Raw genomic sequence first — 16,321 nt, 5'->3', positions numbered from 1 at the left:
CTTCCACACTAGACACATTCATGCCGCATACATCATTACGCAGCATTCAATCTCATGAGTTCGCACATACCAAACTCGACCCTGCACTCCCCACACATCAGGAACTACCATGGTCACACATATTCCCCATGCATTCCTATAGGAGGGCAGGTCACTCACCACACATACACAGAGAGCGCACGCACTTTACACTGGACCACAGTGAAAAAGTGCACAGAGGCCTAAAATCACCAACACCAGGTTACAGAAATGGGCTAGGAAAAAGCAAAAAGTTTCGAGGTGAACCTGCCAAAAGGGCCAGGTCCAACAGTTTCCAATTGCCACATTTGCATATTTCCATTTTGGAAGCATTCAATTTGAGATGGCTCCAAGTCATCCACTGATCCACAGCTCTGAGACAACTGGAAATTTGGGATTTTCCAATGTCTTTGGGGTGTTCCAGTTGGAGTATTTGTGTGTCGTCGGCATAGTTATAGCTCGTGAGGTGAAATTGAATGATCAGTACCGGTAATGACTTCATGTAGATGTTGCAAAGCACAAATGCTGATTGTCCCCAGGTAGGCAAGCGTAGCCTGCCAGTCCTCCTTTACGCGGACGACGCAGTCCTTGGGCGAGGACAACTATGGGCCTACAACTTCTGAAGGACTTGAACCTTACGTTTAATCATTCCAATTCGTTCATTTTTGCAGGTGGGACCTCGTAAAGCTAAGCAGTTCACCTTTCGTCAATACTGAAGACCAATGTTTTCTCCTATTTAGGAGTTGTGTAACGATTCCTTGAGTTGATGCCCTTTGCTGACTTGCAAGAAAGGGGATATAGTGAAAGCTTTTGCAGCTGTTCTTAACTTTGCCAGCAGAGTGGAAGGGAAGCCAATAGGGGCTCTTTTGAAGATATTTGAAGCCAAATATATCTCAAAGGTTAGTTATGGGAGTGAGATATGCGGTCACATTGGGGTAGGGGCAGTGCAAAGTGCTGAAAACTCTTTCCTGCGACGTGCCCATTCTGTCCCACAAAGCAACCCATTTTATGTTGTGCACGAAGAGTTGGGAATTTCTTTCCTCTCAGATGTACTGGCTTTCCTTCCCCTGTCTTTGTGGCTTAATATTTGGGCTTATTAACCCCTCCCATGCTCATGACAAGCTCAGCTCATCATGAGCCACGGTTCCTGTGTGCTCATGACGAGCTGAGCTCGTCACGGCCGTTAGAATGCTCACACGCAGGGATTATTCCCCTGCTGTGCTGAGCGTTCTATTGAAACGGGCATGGCCGTGACAAGCTCAGCTCGTACACAAGAACCGTGGCTTATGACGAGCTGAGCTTGTCATGAGCACCGGGGCACTGTGCGTGCCCCTCCCCTCCCCCAGCACAGGAGGGGAATATGCCCCGCAGCCAAGGGGTTAAGAAAATACACTTGCAAAGATGTCCTACGGGAATGACTTTCACTTGACCGTGTCTCAAGCATCCGATGGCTCCAGTATATAAGAGTTGGTCTCTCCAGGGTAGGTAGAAACTATTTGCTAAACCTGAGTGCATATGTAAGAGGGACCTTTCTCTGGTCAAAGATTGTTTTTTAAGAATAAGCTGCTGTGAAAGAGAGGGAAATTAGCTGTGTAAGCCTAGTGTGAGTAAGTACATTGTCTTAAAAACTGTACCAACCACCGAACCTTATCTTCTAGGGCTTAAACGCATCCATAATCGTTTTCTATTGACCCTGTTTCGGCTCAACCTCTTCCATTACCTCATGGCACACCCTCGTGGCTCCCACAGAGGCCTGTGCCTCATGCCCTGTGGCTGCAACAGTGAGTCTCCTCAGGACATGATGCACTTTTTTAATGTTTTGTAGTTTTTCTGCTGTCCCTAGAAAGTTATTTATTATTCCCATTCTCAAAAAAGCGGGTTTTAGGAGGGTGAGACCAGCTTTAAAACTGCTTTCTAATGACACTGTTTTGCATACGCTTAACTTTTTACGGGTCACTGTTCAGGTCAAGCTGCGATTAACTTCTGTACTGTAATTCATGAATTTTTATCTTGTGTTCTGATTAACTTGGACATAAATATATTTGTCAATCTGTAACTTGGAAGATGTTTTTCTTTTATAAAACCGAATAAAGTTTGTTGATAATAATCCCTAGGGGATTCATTTACAGGGGAGCATGGTATCCCTCACAATAACTGCAGGAGTCACAGTCCACACAATGTACATGCTTTGTTCCCCCTACTTCCAACCTTACATATACCCCCAATCACCTGCCCAAACCTCCCCCTGATGATGCCAATGTGGTCCTCCGTCATCCCGCAGACCATATTTTTGGCCCCCTTGAAACTGACCATACAATAAAAATGCTGCAGTTGTAAATACATATCAACTACCATTTGTTGTGTTTGAAACATTTTATTGAACAATAAAACCTAATAAACATAAGCTGATTATTAAAGCAAAACAAAACATCAGTTACCATACACATAATAGACGAAAGTAGTACATAAAAATCAACATACTGTAACACAGCAAAGTTATCTAGAGCACAATTCCTAATTTTGGGCAATCTTTAAAGTTTAACAATAGAAACGTTCATAAAGAACAGGAAAGGAAACAAAGAAGGTGGGATACAGTGATTTCATTAATGGAATACTTCCTACATATAGAAAAATAAATACTAATTATTTTGCTTAAGCAATAAAGTCCTCACATTAAGACACCTAGGGCCAGATGTAGGTAAATCATATTTACCGACTCTTAAATACCGAATTTTACCGATTCGGTATTTAAGAGTCGGTAAATATGAAGTACCGAGATGTAGGTAAATCTAGATGTGGATTTACCGATTCTTTAAAAGTCGGTATTTACCGATTCGGTAAATACCGACCGATAATGCTCCATTCATTCCTATGGGCTTTGAAGCCCATAGGAATGAATGGGGCATTACCGGTCGGTATTTACCGATCGGTAAATACCGATTTTTGGCAAGGGTGCAGGGGGTGTCACTTTGACACCCTCTAGCACCCCCAAAAAAGGTTCGGGGGCCATATGGCAGGCATACCTGCCCTAAGGGCAGGTCTGCCTGTCATATGGCACAGGTGTGCATGCACACATGTGCATGCACACCTGAATCGGTATTTCACCATCAAATTGAATTTGATGGTAAAATACCGATTTCTTAGGCCTTGTGGGACTCATAAGAGTCCCACCTACATATCGATTTTACAGATTCTGTAAAATTACCGGTCGGTAAATTTACCGACCGGTATATTTACAGATTCGGTAAAATTACCGATCGGTAAATTTACCGAACGGTAAATTTACCGATTCTGCCCCCTACATCTCAAATTCCTTTTACCGGTCGGTAACGTCCGAATTCGGCCGTTACCGACCGGTAAAAACCCTACCTACATCTGGCCCTAAGAGACATATATTGAACAATTAACATTTCATATGTAATTAGAATTCAATTTGAATATTTTAACCTCCTCTGCATTATTTGACTCATGATTACAACCTGAATGCTTTCTGGAAAGGAACCACCTCATGGGGTTCAAAATCACATATTTTCCAACAATAGGATTCAAATGATAAACCTGAATTTCAATTTAATTGATTGATTCAGGCCATTTTGGAGATCAACAATTTTAAATATATACAAAATCCATACACTTTTGTAAAATTGTCTCCTAAACCTGAATTCAATCCACTTTTTGATTAAACACTTCCTATTACAGCAAGCATCACAAGGCAAATTGTTGTTATCTTCGCAAATAGTGATAATGTTTCGATTGGCAACAACAATAAATATGTTTAGAATTTTACCTCCGAAAGCAAACACATGCCATTTCTGAATCATGGTGCACAATAAAATGTAGGAACAGAAGGGCATATTTTGGTGTAGCATTCATTAAGGTTTGACCAGGCTAGAAACTAGAATTCCTGAACTTTTGGACATTTAAATGTCATATTTTAAAAGAGTTCAAACAGACCCAGCACGAGCTCCACAAAAAATAGAAGATGAGTGAATTGTACTTAGAGAAAATGTGCTGATAAGTAATCTATTGATGTAAAATACAGTGGTCAGGCAATGCTTGTGGATCTAATCTATTCAGATATTAACTCCATGGTTTTTTCAATAAATTGACTGAGCATAATACTTGAAGGTCCATCTCTAAGAACAGTTCTATTACAGTTTTAGTTGCGATAACACTAATAGAGATCATTGATAAATAGATTTTAAAAGCCATGGGTGGAATTGATCCTTGGTCTAAATCTAGATGTGAAATAATTTCTATTAAAAAAAAGAAGACTAAAAACTAACTAAGCTAGACGTGACTTTATAACTGGTTAATTAAAAGTTTCTGGAGGTTTAGTATATATAAACAACTCCTTTTTTCTATGGTGTGTCATAAAATTGATGCTCAAAATTTGGGTAAGAGTACATAATGTCAAAAAATTCAATATGCTTTTAGATCAACTTATTTTTGAAAGCTTTGAGTGAATGACAATTCAAAGTGGCATTTGCTTATGAGTAGGCGATAATGACTATTGCAGGATGACAATGTAGTTAGCATTTTTTGTATAAGATGTGTTAGAAGTATGGGTAGGGAAACTGACTATTTTGGCCAAAGGCTGCCCTTTCTATATGCATGCTAGTTTTAATTTGTAAACAGAATCACAATTTTTTATGTGGTACACTGTAATGTTAGATGAATCTATTTTACCCTTCTGATAAGCAAGGGATGACGATTAACCGTTTTTTCGTCCCTGGTTTTAAATGGATTCAGGTTTGAACAGACGAGGTGTTGGTTGACTTTGCCTCAGATAATTGTTGTTTCCTGCATGTTGCTTTCATGCGCCTTAAATCCCTTCAGTGGAAGAGGCGGCTGCATGCCTGCATATCTGGCCAGATCAGTACTTGGCTGTTTCGGTTCTCCAGTGGGGCTAGAATAGAAGCTGTTAAGGGCAGGGGCTTAGCTTCCGATTGGTGCAGCAGGTGCAGTGGCACCAGGTCCCACATGCCTTAAAGGCCCACTGACCCCTGATAACTGCTGTTTGTCACAGTTCAAACAGAGGCCTGAGGGGCCCACAGAACAATGATTATTGCTGTTTTCCACAGTCCAAACAGAGGGCAGTGGTCACATTTCCTTTCTTGCTTTAGGGCCCAGGGCACACTGGCTAGGCCACTGGTTAAGGATGCAGTGGGGAAGAGGTGGGGAGACAGGTGGATATTTAAACAGCTCGACAATGACTTCATGCCTGGGTATTACAGTATTCATTGCAATTAAAGACTGAAGCAGGAATAGATCTCATAATATAGGGAGGCCTACTAACAAATGCAGCTCGATAAGCGGCTGTCTTTTAACTTCTCACTTCTCACCTCTCCTAATGTACAGTTTTATTTTAGATACAGACTTAAATCGTGACCTATGAATATGTTTATCTATCTTTAGGTTCCAAATGACCCATCTTTTCCATATGCAAGTATCAGACAGGTCGGGAATGCCTAATGGCTTTGAACTTGATAGAGCCACATTAATCACTGGTCTTGAAATGCAAATGGCAGCATTAGGCACGCAGAGGTGTAATCTACGTAATCTTATTATGTTCAGGGTATGGGAGGGTGTTGAGGGCATAAAGCACTTTGACAAAAACATTTCCGCCACCTTAGAAATTCAATCTTCCTTGCCCTACCTTAGTATACAAGTAGTACCACATTCTTTGTTTACCTGAATTAAATAGGCACACAAAATAGTACCGTATTTAAAGGCCCAGTTCAGAATTACAGGGAAGGTGGACTGTCCCAGACTACACATTGGTGCATTCTTCAGTGGGTGCTGTCATCCCACACAGGGATCGAGGGAAAGTCTTTAGAAGTGGCAAAATCGATGCCTTTTTCCAAGCATCTGGAAAAAAGCCGGACTTGAGCACCATTTTAATAACAAAGTAAGATAAGCAGAAATGGTAGCTGAAACTGAATGTTGGGCAAGAATCTGCAGGGCTCCAAATTTCATAGTGTTGATAAGATAAGAGACTTTCTCTTCAGAAAGTGGGGTGAATGTACACGTTACCAGGAAATGGTAAGTTAGTTTATTCACCGTATGTTACTCCACTGTATCTGTCCCTAAAGATTATCTGGTGTTACCTTAAAATTCAGGAATATTTTATTTACTTTAAAAAAAAGAATTAGGTTAGTTCATCACAGCTTTTCGGCTGGGAGTTGCTACATTTTTAAAATCAAAGGATGAAAGTGATTTAACTGTGTTGAACAACAGGCTGTAACTCTTCCTCTAACATTGCTGTTGGTGCCTACATTTTCTTTTACATTTCTTGAGATCATAGGAGTACCATGGCGCGGAAGGTGCAGACAGATGGTTAGTCTTCAATCTAAAAGGCCCTACTTGACAAACTGTCTGGTAACAATGTGCAAGATGTTTAGCCTTAAGTAGCTCAAGATTATCACTGATCAGAAGTGCCTCTTGCCACAGAAAAGGTTGAAGACCCCCGTTGCAAACACTTAATATCCCCAAAATCAAATAATTTGAAAAATGCAAAAAAAAACAGAAATGTGCTACAAAACAAAGAGTTTCCGTGGGCCAGTCCTGTGAAAGGGGGCTCGTTTTTACACTTTCAACGATTGTCTAGGATAGATAGGATAGGCATGATGCAAATTGTGAAAGGGAGATGGGCGCACATGTTACCTCCACCCTTTTCAAGTGGGAGTTCAAAAATATGGATCCAGCCCACAAGGTTCTGAGTTTCCCAGAGGTGTACTGAACTCCAGACCGACCGGAGCCTTGAAGCAGCAAGAGTATATTGTAGTTACCAAACAGCCCAAGAGCTCTAGAACCAACAGAATATACCATCCAATACTCTACACAAGAAAAAAAAGAATTTAGAATAGCCTAGCCCTTTTCCATGTCACCCTACCCCACAGCACTGCTACCAACCTCACCACACTAACCTTGAAAACCATAGCCCCTTTCCCTTTATCATTGCCATCATCAGTTCCCACTAAACACTAGCCCTTTCTGCTTGCCCTAAAACTACTCACCCACACTGTCACCTACCCTCAAAACACTACATGGCTACACTGTCTGCTTCTGCCATAACACTGCCCTCAATCCTGCCACCCCCACCCAAACTGACCCCTACCCTACCATTGTCCCTATTGCCAAACACAACCCTCAACACTTTTCTTTGTATCCTGAAAACACTGGACCCCCAGCACCAAAACACAAGTGAGGGAAAGTTGGATGAGAGAAGGTGAGTGGGAGCCACCAAAGAAAGGCCAGAGGGCTCAACCAGTTGTTTTTTTCAAGCAGTGGACGGGGCAGGGGCCACCACACTGGGTGGCCCATGCCCCCTTCCATTTCCTTGCCTAGGGCACCCACAGCCCTGGGCGAGGATAAGGAAGAACGGGCAAGCTGTAGGAGTGGAGGAGACAGATGCACACTGCTGCAGCATGCCAGAATAACCTACCTGATCTTCCTTTTGGTGCCCTGTTCTCCGATGTAGTCTGTTCTCTCCTCTGGCTGCAGAAGTGTCCAGGCTGCAGCCAGGAAGGTCTTCCGGTCAGGCAGCAGGTGGTGGAGTCCGAAGCTCTTCAGATGAATGCAAAACAGCAGGCAGGCCGGTAAGGAGTAAATAAACAAAGCACACATCACTTGCCTGCTGCTGAGACTCCTCCTTTTATTGGCTCATTGGCGAGCGCTGGATCAACGCAAGGACGAGGTTGCATTCACTAGCATTTTTATGAAAAGTGCAGGCTTGTTACAAAACTGGCGATTTTTTTTTGCACATCGCTATATCCTGGAGGGTCTGAATGACAATGCTCCCAAATATAATCATGCCCTGTGGGAAACAGTGGCCTAAACTCTGCCGGTGAACACGAGCTATTCAGGATAGATATGTGGCAGTGAAGTTTGTAATATGTTGTGACTTGGACACAGCCAATTGCTTTGGTCAGGCGATTGACATGAGTGTGGAACTTCGGTGCATTGCCTGGATTAGGTCTATATGCTTCTCTAAAGATACCCGAGCATCGTTAATGGACAAGCTATTCGAGGGCTCTCACCTTTTAAGCAAGAAAGCGGACTAGGCCCCAGACAGATTCCTTGGGTCTGTCTGCCTCCGCCACGCAATTTCAACAGAAATCTCTTCCCCTTTTGGCTACAGTAGGGTTTTGCAACTCTGCCAGCGCCAGACCCTGCTCTGCAAACCCAACAGGTCTCTTAGTTCTTTCATGGCCATGGCACACAAAGGCAACGCCCAGGACATCATGCCACTGAGTGACCTGCCTCTACAACTGGTGCAGCCTCAAAACCTCTTTGTGTCCTTCCAGACAATGACTCACCCTATTGTAGGCAGTATCCAACATATTCTCCAGTCAATTAGATTATGCCAATGGCAGACCCATCTCCCTATTCCACCCAGACTTAACAGTGGCAACGGATGTATCACTTCTGGGATGGGAAGGCCATATGGGAGACAGATTAGGGAACCCTCATCCCCAGCAGAGACCCAACTCCACATCAAGCTGTTGGAGTTGCGAGCATTTCACTTGGCGGTAAAGGTCTTCCGGCCCACCATCACAGGAGGCCTGGTGCAGCTTCTCACAGACAAGGCAGTCAATGACGATGGTCTCATCAGGAAGTGTCAGACTTGAACTTGTTTGACAGCGAGCCGAGGATTCACTGGCTCCCAGGTACGCTGCCCCGAGATACAGAAGAATCCTTACTGGGTTGTATTGAATATAGTGTGAGAAGCATATGGGAGAGACGGTGATCTACCATCCTTATGAGTCCACGGTAATTAACTGGAATGGTTGAAACATTGACTAAACTGACTATTTCATATAAATTATGTCATCTAAGAATCGCCTTTGCTTAACTTGGATTGTACATAAGCAATTTACAGCCCTGTTTTTGTCAACAAAATGTGGATCTGACTATTTTATCATCATATCACTTTCATCTTGAGCACTGCGCAGTCATCACTCAACGATTTATATATACACTTGCTGCTGAGAATACAATTAGAATTTTTGGAAATGAAAAGGCCTCCTCTGAATTCTAATCATGATAAAAATGGTGAAGTAATATCTGCCCAGGGCCTGCATATGTGATACAGACCTCTGAGATAATGAACTCATAGACCTCTGTAGTTGTTCACAGTGCGCATGGGAAGTTCTTCTATGCATCTACGCTTGCCAAGTTCAAGTTCAAATACTTTATTCGGTTAATTGACAGTAACCATGAAAGCGTACAACATGAAATTTCATTTACAAAGAAGTAATATGCATAATTTACCATATAAAACAATATTCAACAAAAAGAGACAGTTAAAATTCATCCATGCCAATTGAATTCCGCAATATAAAAACATGTTTTAAAAATTCTGAGACTGTTGCAACCGTTAAAACTGTATCTAATCTCTGTAGTTCTAAAAACGCTGGGCGGCATCGATTTAAATTCATTTCCTTAAGCATAGGGATGATAAGTTTCCTGCGAGGCAATGTATAAAATGTACAGAAAAATAATACGTGGATATCAGACTGGGCTGAAGAATCATCACATGGGCACAGAATTAAATCATAAAACCAAGAATTTGTAACAGGGAAAGTCAAGAGTCTAAAAACAATGTTTAATATAAAACGCGTCAGGATAAACCTCATAATTAATCATATATAAGGTTAAATATGGCTGTAGTTTGTCCCTAGACGATATCACTTGATGTAGAGAAACAGTCTTTTTCTTTACTTCCTCTTTTATTCTTTTCTCCTGAAGATGTTCCATACAGAGTTTTTTCAATGCTTTTCTGGGTATGTTAACCATTGTGAGAGGATCATCGTAGTATCGGTTGCAATCAATTTCAGCTAGGAAAGATTTAACATAATCGAGCCACTTGAACACTTTTTCTAATTTTAAGACATCCCAAAGAATAGCGCGATTTAGGCCACACTCATTAGTAGTCCATACCCTATGCCAGAGGAGGATAGGCTGTGTTCTAATTGTGTCTGTGATATGTGGCTGGCCGAGCTCTGCATGACAAATATAAGTCAAGACACTCTCAGGAACAGTTAAAATGTGTCTCAAAAACATATTTTCGGCCAATTGAATTGTTTTTATACTGGCATATCCCCAGAAGCCTGATCCATAAAGAACAACTGATATACAAGTAGCATTATAAATAGTTAAAATTTCCCTAATTGTTTTTTTCCCCATTTTTTTAATAACATTTTTTAAAGCCATTATTGTTTTTGAGAACAAGAGTGTTCTCGCTTTTACCGCACTTGCCCATGTGCCAGTCTCATGGAACAGGATACCTAAATAAGGAAAGGTAGGGGTAGATTCCAAGGGAGTATTATTTATGTAAATATTTTCCTTCTTTGCTTACCTCTAGTACCACAGTTCATGGAAAACGTTTTTGTACAATAAATTTTTAGATCCAGGTTTGACATAAATTTATTAAATGATGTTGTGAGGTTCTGTAACGCCAGGGGCGTCCGAGCCATTAAAACCGCGGTGTCTGCATACAGGAGTGCAGGGACAGATCTCTTACCAACCATGGGCATATCCCTGCACTCCTGCAGCAGAAGCTGCTCAAGACCATTTATATAAATCAAGAACAGAAATGGGGCCAGGACGCACCCTTGGCGTACCCCAAGGCCCATCCCAAAGGATCTTGTACATTCTCCACCCTTCCCATAACGGACAAATGCTGTGGCCCCTGAGTATAGTTCCCTTAAGAAGCAAATAATAGTTTTTTCCACCCCTAACCTTTCTAATAATGCCCAAAGTTTACTATGGGACACGCAGTCAAATGCCGATGTAAGATCGACAATTGTAAAATATAAGCGTTCCCCCTTAACCCTGGTATATTTTTGGTGCAAAATAAATAAATGTAATCCTTGTTCAACTGTACCTATTCCCTTCTGAAAACCGTATTGCAGGTCACTTATTATCCCGTTTTCTTCTGCCCAGTTTTGAAGTCTCGCTAAAATAATTCTGCCAAGGATCTTCATGGACGAGTCCAAAAGGGAAATGGGTCGGTAGGATGCACAATTTTGCCTATCTCCCTTCTTAAATATTGGCACAATTACCGAGGTGAACCAGGAGGCATTTAGTCCCCTCTCCAGAGCGGCATTAAAAAGCTGTGCCAGCATAGGCCCCCAAATCTCGCTATTTTCTTTAAACAAGTCTGCTGGTATCCCATCTGGGCCTGGGGCTTTTCCGCTCTTGGTTGTTTTCAGACTCGCCATGACTTCTTCCATGGTTACAACCAATTTCGAATCCGGTGACCTTTTTTCCCTAATTATGGGGAGCAGTAATTGGTGCGTACCATGTGGGTCACTATAGAGTTTGGAAAAATGGTCGACCCAAACATCCTCAGAAATCGCTATTTCTATTAGTGTTATCATAAAGAAAGGGGGCATTTACCGCCTTCCAAAACGCAGATGGGTCTTTAGTTAGCGACGCTTCACAGAGGGCATCCCAGGCCTCCCGTTTTATAATATTTTTCCTGTTTTTCAATGCATCGTTATATTTTTTCCTTAAGCCTCTCACCAATGACAGGTCTCGAGGGTTCCCATGTAGTGCGTTTTTAAGGTTGGAGAGGGCCTTAGTGCATGAAGTATCAAACCATCTCCTATTACCTTTTACCCGTTTTTTGGACTCAACCCATAAGCTATCCCTGATAGCAGACGCTAATTATTATAGTTAAAATGTTCAATAATACGCTTACTGTCTGTGTGCTCATCCAGACAGATCATAAAACTTTCTAGACATTTAATCACCAGATTCCTTGTAAATTGTTCTGGGGTCACCTTACTCCATTTAAATGTGTAGCCGTTTTGCCTCCCAAGCATCACATCAGGGACTATCTGGCTAGAGGACCCTTCACCATTTAGCTCCTGAAATGGATTTTCAATCTCTAATGTTAGTGGCCGGTGGTCACTCATTGGCAAATCAAGAGTCTTGAATCTTTTAATTTGCCGACCATACCTATTTACGGATATAATGAAGTCAATAACAGACAATGCTCCCCTTTCAATAAATGTCGGGACAAAGGGGGATGAAATTTGAGCAATTTCATTAGCATATCCCATATCATAGGTAAACAGTATTTCATTTAAGAGGTCCCCCCACACACAGTGTTCAAAATGGGTAAGACTAATGTCTTGTTCAAGCATAAGACCACAAATGCCTTGTTGACCCCTTTTTCAAAGAGCATAATTAAAATCCTCCCCAAATAATTATTACTTCTTTCTTATTGGTGTCAATTTCATGTTTTAGGTCATCCCTCAGCGTTTTTATAGTAATAACAATATCGCTATTCGGGATGTTATTATAAAAATTTATAATAATCAAACTAACCGCCTTCTTAAGATCTATCCTTACCAGATGATAGAAGCTGCTTTTTGAGAGTAACTGTACTCTCTCATAGTTAAGCTGGTTAGAAAGATGCATGCTCAGGCCACCCTTTGCCCTCCCATATCTTCCCCCCAAAGCCGGTGTAAACAGGGTTTTATATCCATTTATATGAACTGGCTCTGTTAACCAGGTTTCATGTAAGGCCAAGATATCATATTTATTTACTACATTTTCCCAGATAGGGTTTTTAATTTTTGATTTTAGTCCTGCCACGAACCAAAACATAAAGTTACAATGTTCCTTTTTTTTTATGGTACTATTGGGTCTTGTGGAAGAAATAGCCCCATCTGTTGGCTCAGCCCATAACAGATTACCCATTTTACTCCTTTCGGCCTGACATTCGTGCCCTCCAGGATCTCCCTGGAGGGTTACTTTAACATCTCTATTATTCATTTTACATTCCCCTTCGTTAATACTAAAACTCTCTGGGGACATGGGGACTACACAGTTAGTAGCTGTATTTCCTTCACACAGTACAATTTCTTCATTATTTGACTTAATTAAATCACTGTCCTGTGGTGTAGGGTACATACAAATAATAGCATTGTCCCTAGGAAGTCAGTCCACCAGTTCAAGGCCTGAAAGTAAGTCAAACCGATTATATATTGGTATATTATAACTACCTGGTACAAGACCTGTGCTGCCACCGTAATGGTTGTTTTCTAATCGAGGATGTACCGATCGCAGGTATGGTGCTCTGGGGTAGAAATCACCTAATTCCCAGGTTACTATAGAGCTATCTCCTATTTGGGGTTGCCAGCTTCGGAGGTAAGGGATAACATGTTTGTCCCTAAAATTTACTGTGATCAAGTCACTTGCTATATCTTTTGGCATGTGTCCTAGCCATCCCACCCTTCTGGCATTCAAAATTCTCCCATCAATATTAGCTGGGAGAGGTCTGTTTTTACTTAACCAAAAGGCTATTTTATTTTGTAATTCCTGTCCTTCAGTTTTCCCATTTATGAGCTCAGGAACCCCCGAGAGGATACTAACATAAGGTGCCGTCTCCGGAGGTAAATCAATACAGTTTATTCTGGTGTTTACCCTGCCCTGATTACCACCCGTCCCATCTAGGTTGATACTTGTTTTAATCTGCCCTACCATAGGTGCAACATTCTTGGTTATTGGAGGTTTTTGGATTGATTTTGAATCCTGGGTATTTAGGGAAGATGTTTCCAGGGCTACCGGTTGATTTTAAGCAATATTCCCTGGCCCAATGCTTTTGGCCACAGTGGTTTCAATTGGCTTCTTAGTTTGCTTGTTTCCTGTCATTTTCTTAATGAGTATGGCGTTTGCCTTTGTGATTTCCTCTATACTCCCCACCTTTTCCCCTATTCTCTTCACCCGTTCTACCAATGGTAGTATTAAAGATTTAACCAAATGTTCAATCTGGGCGAATAGGTCTGATGGTGGGGTAGATACTCGTGGTATTGGACAAACCTTTGGTGATGTAAGGGGGCTGTTTGTTGCCGTTGGGGGACTTGAATACAATTTTTGTTGTTTCGCTAATCTCCCCCTATGTTTGGCACCTTTACGCTTCCTTTTAGCTAAAGGAACCTGAGCATGTGTAGGAGATTTCGTATTGTCTTTAATAGGTGAGTTGAGAGCAGTACTCGGAAGACTTAAGTCTGATATACATTGTACATTGGGCTCAGCCCCTGTGTTTCCCGTGGTTAACTCACAACTTAGATCCCTGGTTGGCCCATAGTGTCGTTCTAGTGGGGTACATGAAATATTGCTAATCTCATTTCCATCCCCTAATGCAGATGGAGATTGTGAAGATTCGATTAACACCAGGGAAGATCGTTTATTAGATTTACTTTCTACAGATAGGCGTTGTTCGGCTCTCACTATTTCACGTTCAATAGCAGATGTTGCCTTGTTAAATAGTGGTCTATTGTCCCCTTGAGCGATCCCCCCTCGGAGATGATAGTTTTAGGGACCCCTTTAGTAGTCATAATACGAGTGATGTTTCTATATATGGCCAAGTAACAGAACAGGACACACAGGAAACCCACCTAGCCGGTGCGTAGTCCAGTAGGCAAGAACCACACAATAAGCTATCGTGTCCATATATAATTAACTTACTCAGTTTTTCTCAATGTCCACAGTCAAATGGGGTGGCCCAGCCAGGCCTCTTTTGGCCTCTGAGGGCCACAGAGGGCCCGCCCTTTGCCCGGGCTTAGCCCGGCTAGTCCCGCGCGCGTCCCACGAGGCGGGAGGCGTTCCTCAGCTTTCAAGCGCTCCGGGCGCTGCGATGACGTCCGGCGTGCGCAGTGGCCGCCGGAGCACCTGGGGATTGTAGTCCCTGCCTTCGCGGCGTTCGTCTGGCCGGTTGCACTGCCGTTCTGTTTTGCAGATGAAACGGGCCCTGGGAAGGCAGTCCGGTCCCCCCACAACAGTATTCCCCCAAGGAGCCTCGTGGAATTCAGCCAGCTAACCAGGTAAGGTTCCCAATGAGCGCTCGGCGCTCCTCAGCTTTCAAGCGCTCCCGGCGCTGCGATGACGTCAGGCGTGCGCCTTGGCCGTCGGGGCACCTGGGGATTGTAGTCCCTGCCCTCGCGGCGTTCGTCTGGCCGGTTGCACTGCCGTTCCGTTTTGCAGATGAAACGGGCACTGGGAAGGCAGTCCGGTCCCCCACAACAGTATTCACCCAAGGAGCCTCGTGGATTCAGCCAGCTAACCAGGTAAGGTTCTACGCTTGTCACTTCTGGAGCAGAATGACGTCGACACTGAGCTGCATGATATCTCCTACTGCGTGCAGCAGGACTGCTTTAAGGTTTGAGGATCCAGTCTGGCGTGTTGGGAATATTCACACGGTAAGGAATCTGCAGGTAAAGGAGTATCCACCAGAAAGAGCATTATCGAAGGCAAGTAACTGGTTTGTTATGTTTTCCTGCTGTCGTATATTATCTCATTCTGGGTGGTGAACTCTGCTCGCCGAGTTATCTGTACTCCTTGGAGCTCGCATAGTTCCTAAAAACTCTGCTCCAAGGAGCGTAGCGAGGTTTTTTTCTACGCGCTCTTCAACGTCATGTGCCTGAGCAGGGAAAATCCACCTCCTAATGAGATTTTTCCTTGCTTGCGCTCGCCGTAGTCTAGTTGGTGAACAAAATCAACCTCCTGGGGCGATTTCTCAAAGCAGATCGTCGGATTTCTCAATGCATGTGGTCGCGGCAGGTCACAACCACTCGCGTTGAGAAAACTTCTTTCGCATTGAAGAAGCAGCTGCACCCTCTTGTGCTGAACATGGTGCCATTCGCGATTATTTTTACAGGGCGGGACAAACACCAGGAGATCAAAATCAAATCAAATCAAATTATTCTTGTGATTTTTTTGGCAATTATTTGATTTTTGCAAGCACTAACACTTCTCTGTGTAAAGTAAAGACCTTGAGAGTTTTGTAACTTTCAGATACTCAAATTGTGGATTCAATTGCAATTAAAAATATTTCCAGGCCTGAAATTGTTTGGGGAGGTTGCATGAGGGCAGCCTAAGTTATCCTGCAAGAGTTTCTTGATGAATCCTATTGCAACTACAATATGTGCTCTCTCATGTAAAGTTAGGTTGTGAGAAGCTTTTCTGCAACTCAAGCTACGCCTTACTTTTCACCTGGTGTGGATGCATTTCTCATGTGTAGTGAGATCTCCTTTCTCAGTAAAATGTTTCTGGCTTTCCCCTCCTGTATATGGCTTTAGTCCAGTGTGAATTCCCTCATGTGAAATGACATTGTATTCAAGACTAAACCTTATCTGACATTCAGAACACACATAAGGCATTTTTCCCCCATGTGAGTTCGCTCATGACAAGTGAGAAGTAATTTGTAACCAAAACTTTGCTTGCATTTCGAGCACTCATAAGGTATTTCCCCAGAGTGGGATTTCTCATGAGGCATAACACTGTC

This window comes from Lissotriton helveticus, chromosome 1_1 (genome assembly GCF_964261635.1).
Source record: "Lissotriton helveticus chromosome 1_1, aLisHel1.1, whole genome shotgun sequence".
NCBI lineage: Eukaryota > Metazoa > Chordata > Amphibia > Caudata > Salamandridae > Lissotriton > Lissotriton helveticus.
Note: the sequence above shows the minus strand (reverse complement) of the source record.